An 11,253-nucleotide genomic window follows, 5' to 3' on the forward strand; every position below is an offset into this window, starting at 1 on the left:
GGAACAGGGGTGGAGAAAACTTTTTTGTTTTAAAGAAAGTATCATTGAAGTTCTCTGATTTCAAAAAGGTTAAGAAAAATCCTTCTGAGTGACACTAGTGGTGTTTTCTTAAAGGATAAGTGGACATCACAAAGGACTTCCTTACCCAATTCCACTCCTGTGTTGTCCCTTCCCATGCACCCCAGCACACAGCAGTCTCCTTGGGAGAAAGTGCCTCCCTCTGGAGGTACCTGGCCTAACACAGGTGCTTCTTGAACTTGGAGTCAACTCAGAACCTACACGCCAGTTGGCCAGTCCCAGGGATCCACTCAGCCTCAGTGACACTGGGTTGAATGTTCTCAGAGAGTCAGTGTTCTCTCTCTCTCTTCCTTCCTTACACACACCAACCAAAATGAACCCCAAAGCAATTTTAAAGGGGAAGAGAATGAAATTTATGAAGTTCTAGAAAAGAAAGGATTTTAAAAAGGTAAGAAAAGAAGTAAACATTGGACACCATACCTATCTGACAAGTCCAAGCTAAATAGTGAATAGATGGGAAAAATGGAGATTCCTCTGATTTGGTAAGGAATAGCTGTGACTGCCAAGATGAGACCATCAGCCTACAGTGGGTACAGTTGTTTTCTCAGTGTCAATTCAGCACTGTAGTTATTAAAAACAACCCACCTGAGTAATATGGGGGTGAACTGAATCAGTAGAAGACATCCATTCAGTCTGACAGTTGCTTTACATCCAAGTAAGTCCCTGTTGGCCACCTGGGGGCAGCACAAGAATCCCAGGCCTTACAATTCAAGTACCACCTGGTTTCCGTGTCTCCATAAGGTTTGAGAGACCAACTAGTCTTGTGAGAATGTGTGTGTGTATATGTAAAACCTATCTTTTCTGTCACCACGACTGAATACAAATTCTACAAGACTCCTCTGTGAGCATTTGGGTGTTAATCTCATGCATATTTCCCAATAGCCCTGGTCTCATCACTTCTGGGCGGATATGTAGCATCATGACACAATCTCATTTACAACCTTTCATGGTCAGATTATAAAATCATAACTCCTCAAAGAAGATCTTTGAGGGCAGAGTACAGAGACCACTGAGAATTACTAAGAACAATTAGGAGCTCTGAGTTCTCTCTCTAATTTTTCCAAAGCCCCACCCTATGACTAGACCAAGAGATTTCAGTGTTTGTTCCCTGGGGAAAAATTTGTTGGCTTGGAGACTTAAAAATTCCTATGGAGTGAAAAGGAGTGGGTACACACACATACCACCCCACTCCCATCCCCACCAAGGAATCCCAAGGGCATGAGCCCTAAAGCAACCTCATCCTGATCCTAACCCCATCAGAGGACATCTGCGTAGCCAGGTATCCTGATGGCTCTCATTTATTCAACATGAAAAATGCCTACTCTTAATGCTAGTCCCTGTGTGACTCCTGGAGTGAGGGGGGTAGGCATTAAAAGTAAAAATGCGCCCTCCTATAGGAAGGAACAGCATAAATCTTGAAAGGCTTTACATCTACAGATATTCTCAGCACAGAGCAGGGCTTGGTCGGCAGTAGGTGATAAATGAATGTGAAATTGAATGAGGATCTGACTCAGAGTACACCTCGGTTTGACAACTTTCTTTAAAAATCACCAATTCTCTCTAGTGTATATAGGTTTTCTTTGTTTTTGTTTTTAATTTTATTTATTTATTTGTTTTTTTTTTTTGGCTGTGTTGGGTGTTTGTTGCTGCGCACAGGCTTTTCCTAGCTGCTGCAAGCGGAGGCTACTCTTCGTTGCGGTGCGCGGGCTTCTCATTGCGGTGGCTTCTCTTGTTGCGGAGCACGGGCTCTAGGTGTGTGGGCTTCAGTAGTTGTGGCACGCGGGCTCAGTAGTTGTGGCTCACAGGCTTAGCTGCTCCGTGGCATGTGGGATCTTCCCGACCAGGGCTCAAACCCGTGTCCCCTGCATTGGCAGGCAGATTCTTAACCACTGCACCACCAGGGAAGTCCCTGTTTTTGTTTGTTTCTAATCGTGGAATTCTGGGGAACAAAGAAAAGATTATCAGGATGGGGAGATTTTTCTCTACAGCTCTCTGTGGACAATTTACAAACTGGATGGCTCTGTGGTTGACTAAACCACAGATAAGTTCCTTAGGGACCGATATGGAATGCATCTCTAAGGCTTGCTGGTGATTAGGCCTGTCCCAGTATAATGCATAGTGTTAAGAGCTGTGCCAAAAACATGGTATTCCAGAAGTCTATCTTGGAGCTTAGAGTTTCTCTGGGAAAAAAAGCCTCGTTTCATGTGATGGACAACTCTAAATTGCTTTGCTGTAGAGAAGCGAACATTCTTAATAAAGGACATGTGAGTAAGGGATGTCCTTGGAACAATCTCAGAGAGGTCTGGTCCACCCCGCAAGTTGCTAGGTGCCTTTTAAAGTTGCATCCTTTTAAAGTTCATGTTCCTTTCCTCCAGAGCACAGGCCTGGAGTGTACATAGTATTCATCCATGTGATTGTTTGGTTAGGGTCTACTGTCTTCCTCTAAGCTCCATCAATGCAGGAATTGGGTGCGATTTTAGTAACTACTGAGTTCCCAGGACTTGGTATAGTGTATGGCACAGAGTTAACACTAAATAAACCAGGACTTCTGTGAATGAACTCACACTCTATTTAAGAGGCATAGTATCACTGTCATAATGCACCTGCTGCTATTAGCTCTGTCACCTTGCAATTCTGCTCACTCCCTGACACTATTAAACATATGTATTTGTGGGATATATAACACATATATACACATATGTATATATATTATATACACATGTATATATACACATGTGTATATATATGTGTGTGTGCGCATGTTATATCTACGTATACACCTCTGTGTGTGTATGTGTGTGTGTATCTGGCAAAATCATAAAGACAAACAGCAAACTGAGATGAGTATATGCAGTAAATATGACAGTGTGTTAATATTCTTATTGTGTAGTGGGGAACATCAGTTAAATGAAAGAGAAAGAGAGAGCTTGGCTATTTCAAGTAGCCAGGAGCCTCTTATGTACAATACAGCTGCACACTGGGATCATTTGGGAGCTTTAACAAACCCTCATGCCTGGGTCTCATCCCCAGTTGGTTGTGGGTGTGGCCTGGGCAACAAGAGGTTCTAAGAACCACTCAAGTGATGCCAATGTGGAGCTAAGGTAGTGAAGCACTGGTTGAGGACCAGACAGTAAGTCGTTTTGGAGCAAATTTTGTTACCTTTGTGAGGAGTCACTCTACATCTAAGATGGATTGTAACCCCTTCCTCCAGAGGAAGAGCTTCAGGGATGGGGACCTTTCCTTGTGGTTTGACAGAGGACAAGTGTGGAGAGGAACCCAGGATCTTTTCAGGAGAGATGCGATCAAGAATTTGACCCCCTACTTTTTTGAGATTCAAACTTCCAGTGGATTGAGATGGTTCCAGTGAAGGTCCATCACCAAGAAAAGATCCCAAAGGGTCCCAAGAAGAGTCTTTCATGAGAGAAGGGGGAGTCTGATACTATGGGCCCAATGTGAGGCCACATTTATAGCACTAATGATAAAAACAGTGACAGATTGCTCTGAGACTTTTTACCCTAAGTGATTTTGTTGACCTGGTTCTGTGTGTTTGGCCTGCAAGTAGGTGGCATACAGTGATTAATAGTCCTATCAGGGTGACCTGGCTGGGAGAGCATCAGTTCTCTAATGGAAAGATGGATAGTCGGCTGACAAAAACCCAGCAGATGTGCATCCTTCTTCCAGCTAGTTGGTGAACTCATTGCCTTGAGGGCAATGACTCTGTTTGGCTCTCCAGCTTCAACCTTCTTTGAAGATACTAAGAATGTCGTTAATTATCAGCTTGCTCCACCTTTTTTTCAGCTGAGGCTTCACCTTAGATTTCTGCTCAGTTTCCTTCTGCTAAATTATTTTCCTGGACTTGTGAGGGATACCTCGTTGGAACAAGGAAAGGTATTTAGGCAGAAGTACCTGTTCTGTGCTGAATGGGAAAGATAAGAGGCATCTCAACCGTGGTGTTTGGCTTCCAGGACCCTTTGAGCAATGGGGGCAGAGGCTGCTGGCACCCCCACTGGAAGACAGAATTCATTTTAAGTCTCAACAATCCTTGAAGTCCTTTGCATGCTCTTAGAGAGGCTGAATGAATGTCACTTCAGATGTGGTGAGAAGCTGAAATGGAAACTATTATATCAAAACATTTCATTTGGTGGGGGGACTGTTTTGAAAAAAATCTTAATTTTTTTTTTAAGGAACAAAGAGGAGTTGATGAAAGGATTTGAGGTTATAATGACCAAAGTCTCCACTGCCTCTCTTTTCTCCCCACCCTTCTTCCAAGATGGAGAAAAGAAATGAAGCCAGAGAAATGTCTTAAATGCTGTCAGTTTGGCAGGCCAAGTTTTTAGCTAGGATAGCGTGTAGTAGTAATACCTTTTAATTACAGTTGTACAATTATAAATAGGAAAGAAATGAAAAGATGAAGATGCGGTTTGTAATGAAATTAACATAAATACCATGGCAAGCTTTAAAGTCGTCACGAAAATCCATAATACCAAAACATGAATGTGGAGGTTAACTTCTACCAAGGGTAGAAATTAAAATTTTGTGGATTTGTGGTCTTCCTTGTTAGTTTGGTATTTCCTCCTAAGTACACATAAGTACCATTATTTTACAGACACAGACAGACCTTTAAAAAGTCAGAGTCCTGGTTGGCAACTCTTATGTTCTCCAGGCCATTTGGGCAAGCTGACATAGAAATGACTTGAGTTACCAAGGCAAGTTGTGGGAACATCAAAAGAAATCTAGTCCAACTGCCTGGAGGGTTTTGACTACTTCTCCTTTTGGAAGCAGGCATGTATTTTGTTTGTGATGCACAAGTTTATCTTCAGTCTTTATTTAAAGACCCATTTTACTTCCCACTGAATGGACACATTTTTATGGCTGAGGATAGGGGATCGTAACTGTGAACTGCTGCATTGGTCCTGAGGTGAATAAGCTAAGCTATTCGATCGGAGCCCTTAGATGGGTTACATCATCTTTTGGTGCCTTTGCTCTTCTCACAAGTTAGCTCCTGTTTGTTAAAATATTGCTAATGAGATCAATATCACGAGGTCAATTTCCATAAGTCTGTTACCTAGCTGCACACTGCTAAGAGATCTTGAAAACATGAAACTTTGATCAGAAGAGAGATCAAATAAATGAATTTGGCTCACTTTATTGCAAACCTTTCTCCAACATTGTGAAAATCCTTAACATGTCCTGGTGATGGTAGATTGTGTCCTCTCTTTGCACATGACAAGAAACTTTTTTCTTTTTCTAAACCAAGAACAATGATTTTGCTACTTCTTACTGCCATTAGCGTATGGGCTAGCACAATCAATTAAGAGGTATATTTTTCTGCCTCTGCTAGGAATAAGAAATTATGCTGTGATGGTTACCTAGGATTAAAGATGGGACAGCAAAGTAAATCTGAGGATGCCAAATTGAGGAAAGTATTGAGAAAAAAAGGGCAGATTAGAGAAGGCTTTTTATGTGGACTTAAAAAAAAATCCAATGGATAATGGAGAGTCATTGAAGGTATTTGAGCATGGAAACGACATCATGAAAGTGGCATTTTGGGATAAATCGAAAGGTAAATAAATTGGAAGCTGGCCTGCCCTGGAGACACTGTGGGGGCAGGAACAAAGTGACAATAACTTTTCCTTAGCTTGAGGCTATGGGAAACCTAAAGCCCAGCTACAGATACCAATGGTGGGTGGGAAATCTGGCTCCTGAGAATTCCCTCTTCCTTTGTCCCACTGCCGCTACCAGTTGGGCTAGGTGATTTCAAGTGAGGGGTGCAGCTCTCCAAGTACTGCAGTACCCTAAGTGGAAGGAGAAGGAGGTTCTTGGAGGGCAGGACCTCCTGGCTGAGGATGCATGTAGGTGTGTGTGGTAGTGGTGGTGGAGTTTGAAATAGCCAAGCAGAAGTGGTCTCACTCCTCTCTGCCCCTTTCTAAACTCTCAGGAAAGAATCAGTATAAGACCTGGATGACTTTGATTAGCCCCTCCATCTGGTGCCACATTGCTAGCCAAGAGAGCTGATATGCCAAATTCATTGGGGGAAAATAAGGAGAGATTGGAGGAGCTTGGCTGCTGTAAAAGAAAGATAACAAGTTGAACAACTTATAACGAAGGAAGTTAGAATTAATGGGTCAGAGCACAAGAATATAAAATACACATAATAAATATCCTCAAAGGAAAAAATATCAGAAATGGAAAAAAGAAATGAGCAGTCCTAAAGAAGATCCTACCAGAGATACTGGGTAAGATGAAGACAATAGATGAAGAACTCAGAGGGACTGAATAATAGAATGAAAACCTTGGATGAACTAATCAATGAGCTGGAAGACCAAGCCCTTAGGCATCAGAAACAGACAATAAGGAGAAAGATTGGATAAAAGAAAAGTTAAGAGAAAAAGAGAAGTGCCAATATGATAGGGATCCTAGAATGGGAAAGAAAGACAAAGTAGTGAAGAAATATTTCAAGAATTAATAACTATCTATATAGAAATATGGATAAAAGACTTTAGATTGAAAGGGTTTTAAGTAGAGAGAAGGAAAAATCGTACAATAGAGATAAGGGAAAATCAACACAAGCCACATTATAAAGACATTTAAGAACTTAGAAGACAAAGAAGAAATTCTAGAAGATTCTTGAGAGAAAGAGCAGATGACCTCGAAAGGAACAAGAATAAACTGCCATCACACTTCTCAACAGCAACACTCGATGCAAGGAGACAGTGGAGTAATAGTCTCAAAGCGCTAGTACATTGTTCCTGAGGTTTTATACCCAGCTAAATTATCATTGAAATGCAAAGGGTGACATGAAGATAGTCTTAGCTATACAGAGTCTGAGAATGTTTACCTCATAAAGACAGGCTTCGAAATGCTACTGGAAGATGAAAAACCATTCCAGCAAGATGCTAAGAGTATGGGAAGTGTATCGGTCCGTCAGGGAACAAATCATTTCAGATGTTTCAAGCTGAGAGGGATTTAATGCGGGGAGTTGATTACAAAGATGTTGAAAGACTCAGAGGAGCAAAAGGGAAAGGGTGGTCTACTCAGAGCTCAAGGAGCTGCTATTGCACATGGGCTGGAGCCTCTGAGCCCACACTCGCTCTGGCTGCTCCTGGAGCTGCACTGCCAGTGCTCCTGGAAGCATGGGGCTGACACTGGGCAGGAACCACCACTGTTGAAGCTGAGGTGCTATCAGAAACAGAATGGCTCTGATCATCTTTCTACCTGCTGATCAGGTGCAGGTGCCTCCCATTGGCAGAACCTAACTAGGATTTGGCCAGCAAGGAAGTCTGGGAAATGTAGAGCCTTTTGCTTGTCCTTCTTCCAGAAAAGAATATAGAAGCGTAAGTGTGAGACTAGGAGCTAAAGACAAATATCTGGCCTGGGAGCTAAGGGCATGTAAATAAACTAGAAAGGTTAATTCCTGTCTAAATAAGGGGAACAAAGAGAGAAGGCAAGAAGGTCATGTCCATTATAATCTAGAACAAAAATGAACAATACCATTTCATTGGCAGGGAGGTGAGAGTGTGCTAAAGCATCTGTCTGGTAAAGATATAGATACTGAGAAATGTAAGAGACTGATAGTGTTCTATCTCACTAGTCATTGTATAAAACATAACTAAAGCAATAGTGAGATAACACTTTATAGACATCAGAGTGGCAAATATTATAAAATTGAATGACTTGAAATATAGGCAAGAATTTGATAAGAAAGGAAACCTCATGCATGTGAGAGTAACTGGTACAGCCACTGTCTGGCAATACTTACAGACACTGAGGATCTAGCCAAACCACTCCTGGGATTATAGGCCAGAGAAACAGTTGCATCATAAGAGGACATGAACAATGATGTCCACTGCTGCATGTGTGTGGTAGCAGACAGGTGGAGGCTAAGAACTTAGATACCTATCACCAGGAGAATGAATAAGTAAAACATGGGGAAGCTTTCTATGGAATATAAACTAGGTACCTAAGGGCATTATGAAAACACAAAAACATAGTGTTAAGTGAAAATAGTAAGATATAGAATAAGATGTATAGGAAAATATTACTTATGAAAAATAACATATATACCCCAAACCTCCACATAGCATTTAAGGATACCATAGTGGGTTGAATGGTAGCCCCTGCAAAAGATATGCTCACATCCTGGAATTTGTGAATGTGATTTTGTTTGTTTGTTTTGGAAAAAGGGTCTATGCAAAAGTAATTAAGTGAAGATCCCAAGATGAGATCATCCTGGATTATCTGGATGGGCCCTAAAGCCAATGACAAATGTTCTTAAAAGAGACACACAGAGTGGAAACAGAGAAGAGAAGGCAGCCAGGTGAAGACAAGCAGAGACTGGAGTGATGCAGTCCCAGCCAAGGACATCTGGAGCCTCCAGAAGCTGAAAGAGGTAAGGAATGGAATCTTCCTTGGGGCATCCAGAGGGAGTGTGAGCCTGCTGATACCTTGACCTTGGACTTCTGCACCTCTAGGGCTGTGAGAGGATAAATTTATGTTGTTTTAACCTACCATGTTGGAGATAATATGTTACAGTAGTCACAGGACACTAATGCAGATGCCTTTTAAATCTTTATTTGATAGATTTCTAAAGCTGTACATGAGGTGCAGTCAGTCCACCAGGGTCCACAGGGACTAGACGGCAGTGTCAGGAGGCTGCCTTGGTGACCTGTGCACTGTGCTCCTCTTCCACACCATCTCCCCTTTCCCCTTAGAATCTGTCTTTACCCTGTGTATTGGTTATCCACTGCTGGGTAACAAATTACCCCCATATTCAGCAGTTTAAAACAACAAGCGTTTATTATCTCACAGCTCCTGTGGATTGGGAATCTGAGTGGTGTGGCTTAGCTGGGTGCCTCTGACTTACCATCTCTTATAAGGCTACAATCGAGGTACCGGCCAGGGCTGGAGTCATCTCAAGGTAGGATTCACTTTCAAGCTCACTCACATGGCTGTTGGCAGGCCTCAGGTTTTCACTGGCCAGAGACATCAGTCCCATAACCTATGGGCTCCACAAGGCTGTTCCCAATGCGGTAGTCTGTTTCCCCCAGAGTGAGGGATGAAAGAGAGAGAGAGAGAGAGAGAGAGAGAGGCCACAACAGAAGCTGTGATCTTTTATAACCTAATCTTGGAAGTGACATCCTGTCACTTCTTTCTATTCTGTTCGTTAGAAGTGAGTCACCACATCTAGCCCATACTCAAGGGGGTGGGGAGGTTACATAAGAGGTGGGTACCAGGAGGCAGGGATCACTGGAGGCTGTCTGAAAGGCTGCCTAAAATACTCCAAGAGGAAGTTAGAGAAATAGAGTACTCTCTCTCAATAGGGAGTAGGATGTACCCGAGTTGAGAGGGACCATAGGAATTCTTACGAGAAAATGTGTCATAAGCAGAGTTAAACATTTACTCATACCTCTGCCATTTCTCTCTGGCCTCTTCTCTGGGTTCTATTTGATTAACCAAACCAACTGAACAAAAACTAAGAAACTGACTTCCATGCCGATCACTTCTCCAAATTTCAAATTCCATCTCCCTCCACAAACTGTTCGCTGTTGTTTACTTTCCGAAATCCTCAGGAGTTATTTTTTATATTTTGTCCAGTGTTTATAGTAGTTAGCAGGAAGGTTGTTCTGTAAGCAACTTACACCGCTGTAGTAAACATGCAACTCTATTTAAAATGCATTTGATCAATGTCTGAAAATATGTTACCTTGGTTACAGTGGGAGGGAAAAGGATGAAAAAGCCTAGGAATTGCTGGGTCAAAACAACTTGTTTAGGCTTCTGTAAAAGACTCTAAGTATTCTAAAATTCATGTTTTTTCCTGGAGTAGAAAGAACATGAAGCAGAGAGCTTGATGGATCTGGTTTAAATTCCAGTTCTACCATTACTAGCAGAGTGACCTCTTGCAAGTGACTTAATCTGTGCTTTAATTTCCTCATCTGTAAAAATCAGGTAAAGATATATAGCTCTTTGGAATGTACAGGGTCAACCAAAGCAATGTATGTGAAATGCATGCAGTGCACTGCATGGAACACAGGCGGCCTTCTTCAGAGCTCTGTACACTTTCCTTCCCTCCCTTCATTATCCAGTTATCTGGTAAGTGCATAGAGCCAACATAGTTTCGCATTTGCTAGACCATAATCCAGAGCATCCCAGTGTGCACGGAAAGAAAACAGCTCATTGAGAATAGCTGTCTTTGTAGGGAGAGTGTGGTGTGTGCGTAGGGCTGGCTCCCGGCCTGGGATGCAGGGGTCAGTGGGGCTGCCGCCAGCCGTCTGCTGTGTTAGCCAGGGAAATAAACTCACAGCCCTCCTGGCACCTACTGCTGGCCTTGGGTAAACATAATTAGAGTCTTTAAAAAGAGAAGAGGGAACACAACCAAGATCCCCACTCACCATGTAAACAGGATGTCCACTGAATGGCAGCCGTGGAGATGTTTATGTTCTGTTCAGGGGACAATTGACAAAAGGCCTCTGGGAACCTTTACTGCTGCTTGGAGCAATGGTCTGCCAACAATGGTGGTGGCTGGGTTCTTCCCCGGTTTGTACTGTGGCTGCTGAGCTTCCGCTGAGAGCTCTGGGGCTGTGCTGTCTGGAACCAGATGTAGTCCTTTCTCATGGTGGGTCTGGTTATCAGCTCAAGGCCCTTTATACACAGATGAGGGCATTCTGGCCTCTGTTGCTCAGTTTCCAGCGTGCCTCCTATGACCTAGAGGCTGGCTGGTTGAGGCCTTTATGGAATAATAATCACTGATAGCTACCATTTACTCAGAGCTAGGCAGCGGGCCAAATACTTCACATGGATGATCTCATTTAACCCTCATTATAACCCTTTGTGGTAATTTTATTGTCCTGAGGAGGCCCTGAAAAGCTAAGCAACTGGATTAGAAGTCAGATCAGTTGGATCTCAAACCTGTGCTTAAATAGTAAGCTTAGGTGAAGGCAGCAGCCATTGTAAGTTCAACACTCCATCTCTATGGCCCAGCATAGTGTGTGAGAAAACACTTGTTGAATGAATAATTTTTCAGAAAAAAAAATTCTACCAAAATGCTGCTCTCCACTGATTTTCTGGGGAGCACATTTTCCCCTAGTAGTGAGAGTGTGTTGCGTGGTTTTCTCCACACATTCCTTTCCACCCTGGCAACTCAGGGCGCTCACTGGTCACTGCTGGCTGCAGTTGGGT

General features: G+C 42.7%; 1 long non-coding RNA gene across 1 annotated transcript; it reads right to left on the reverse strand.

Annotated features, from left to right (window-relative positions):
- Positions 1–1,907: 1,907 nt before the first annotated feature.
- LOC129392169 (uncharacterized) lies at positions 1,908–10,627 on the reverse strand. Its single transcript, XR_008617528.1, has 3 exons — positions 10,467–10,627; positions 8,942–9,112; positions 1,908–2,017 (listed from the first exon to the last, which is right to left on the reverse strand). It is a non-coding gene; the product is annotated as an uncharacterized lncRNA (long non-coding RNA).
- Positions 10,628–11,253: the final 626 nt, after the last annotated feature.

The sequence above is a fragment of the Physeter macrocephalus genome, chromosome 6, assembly GCF_002837175.3.
Source record: "Physeter macrocephalus isolate SW-GA chromosome 6, ASM283717v5, whole genome shotgun sequence".
Taxonomy (NCBI): Eukaryota; Metazoa; Chordata; class Mammalia; order Artiodactyla; family Physeteridae; genus Physeter; species Physeter macrocephalus.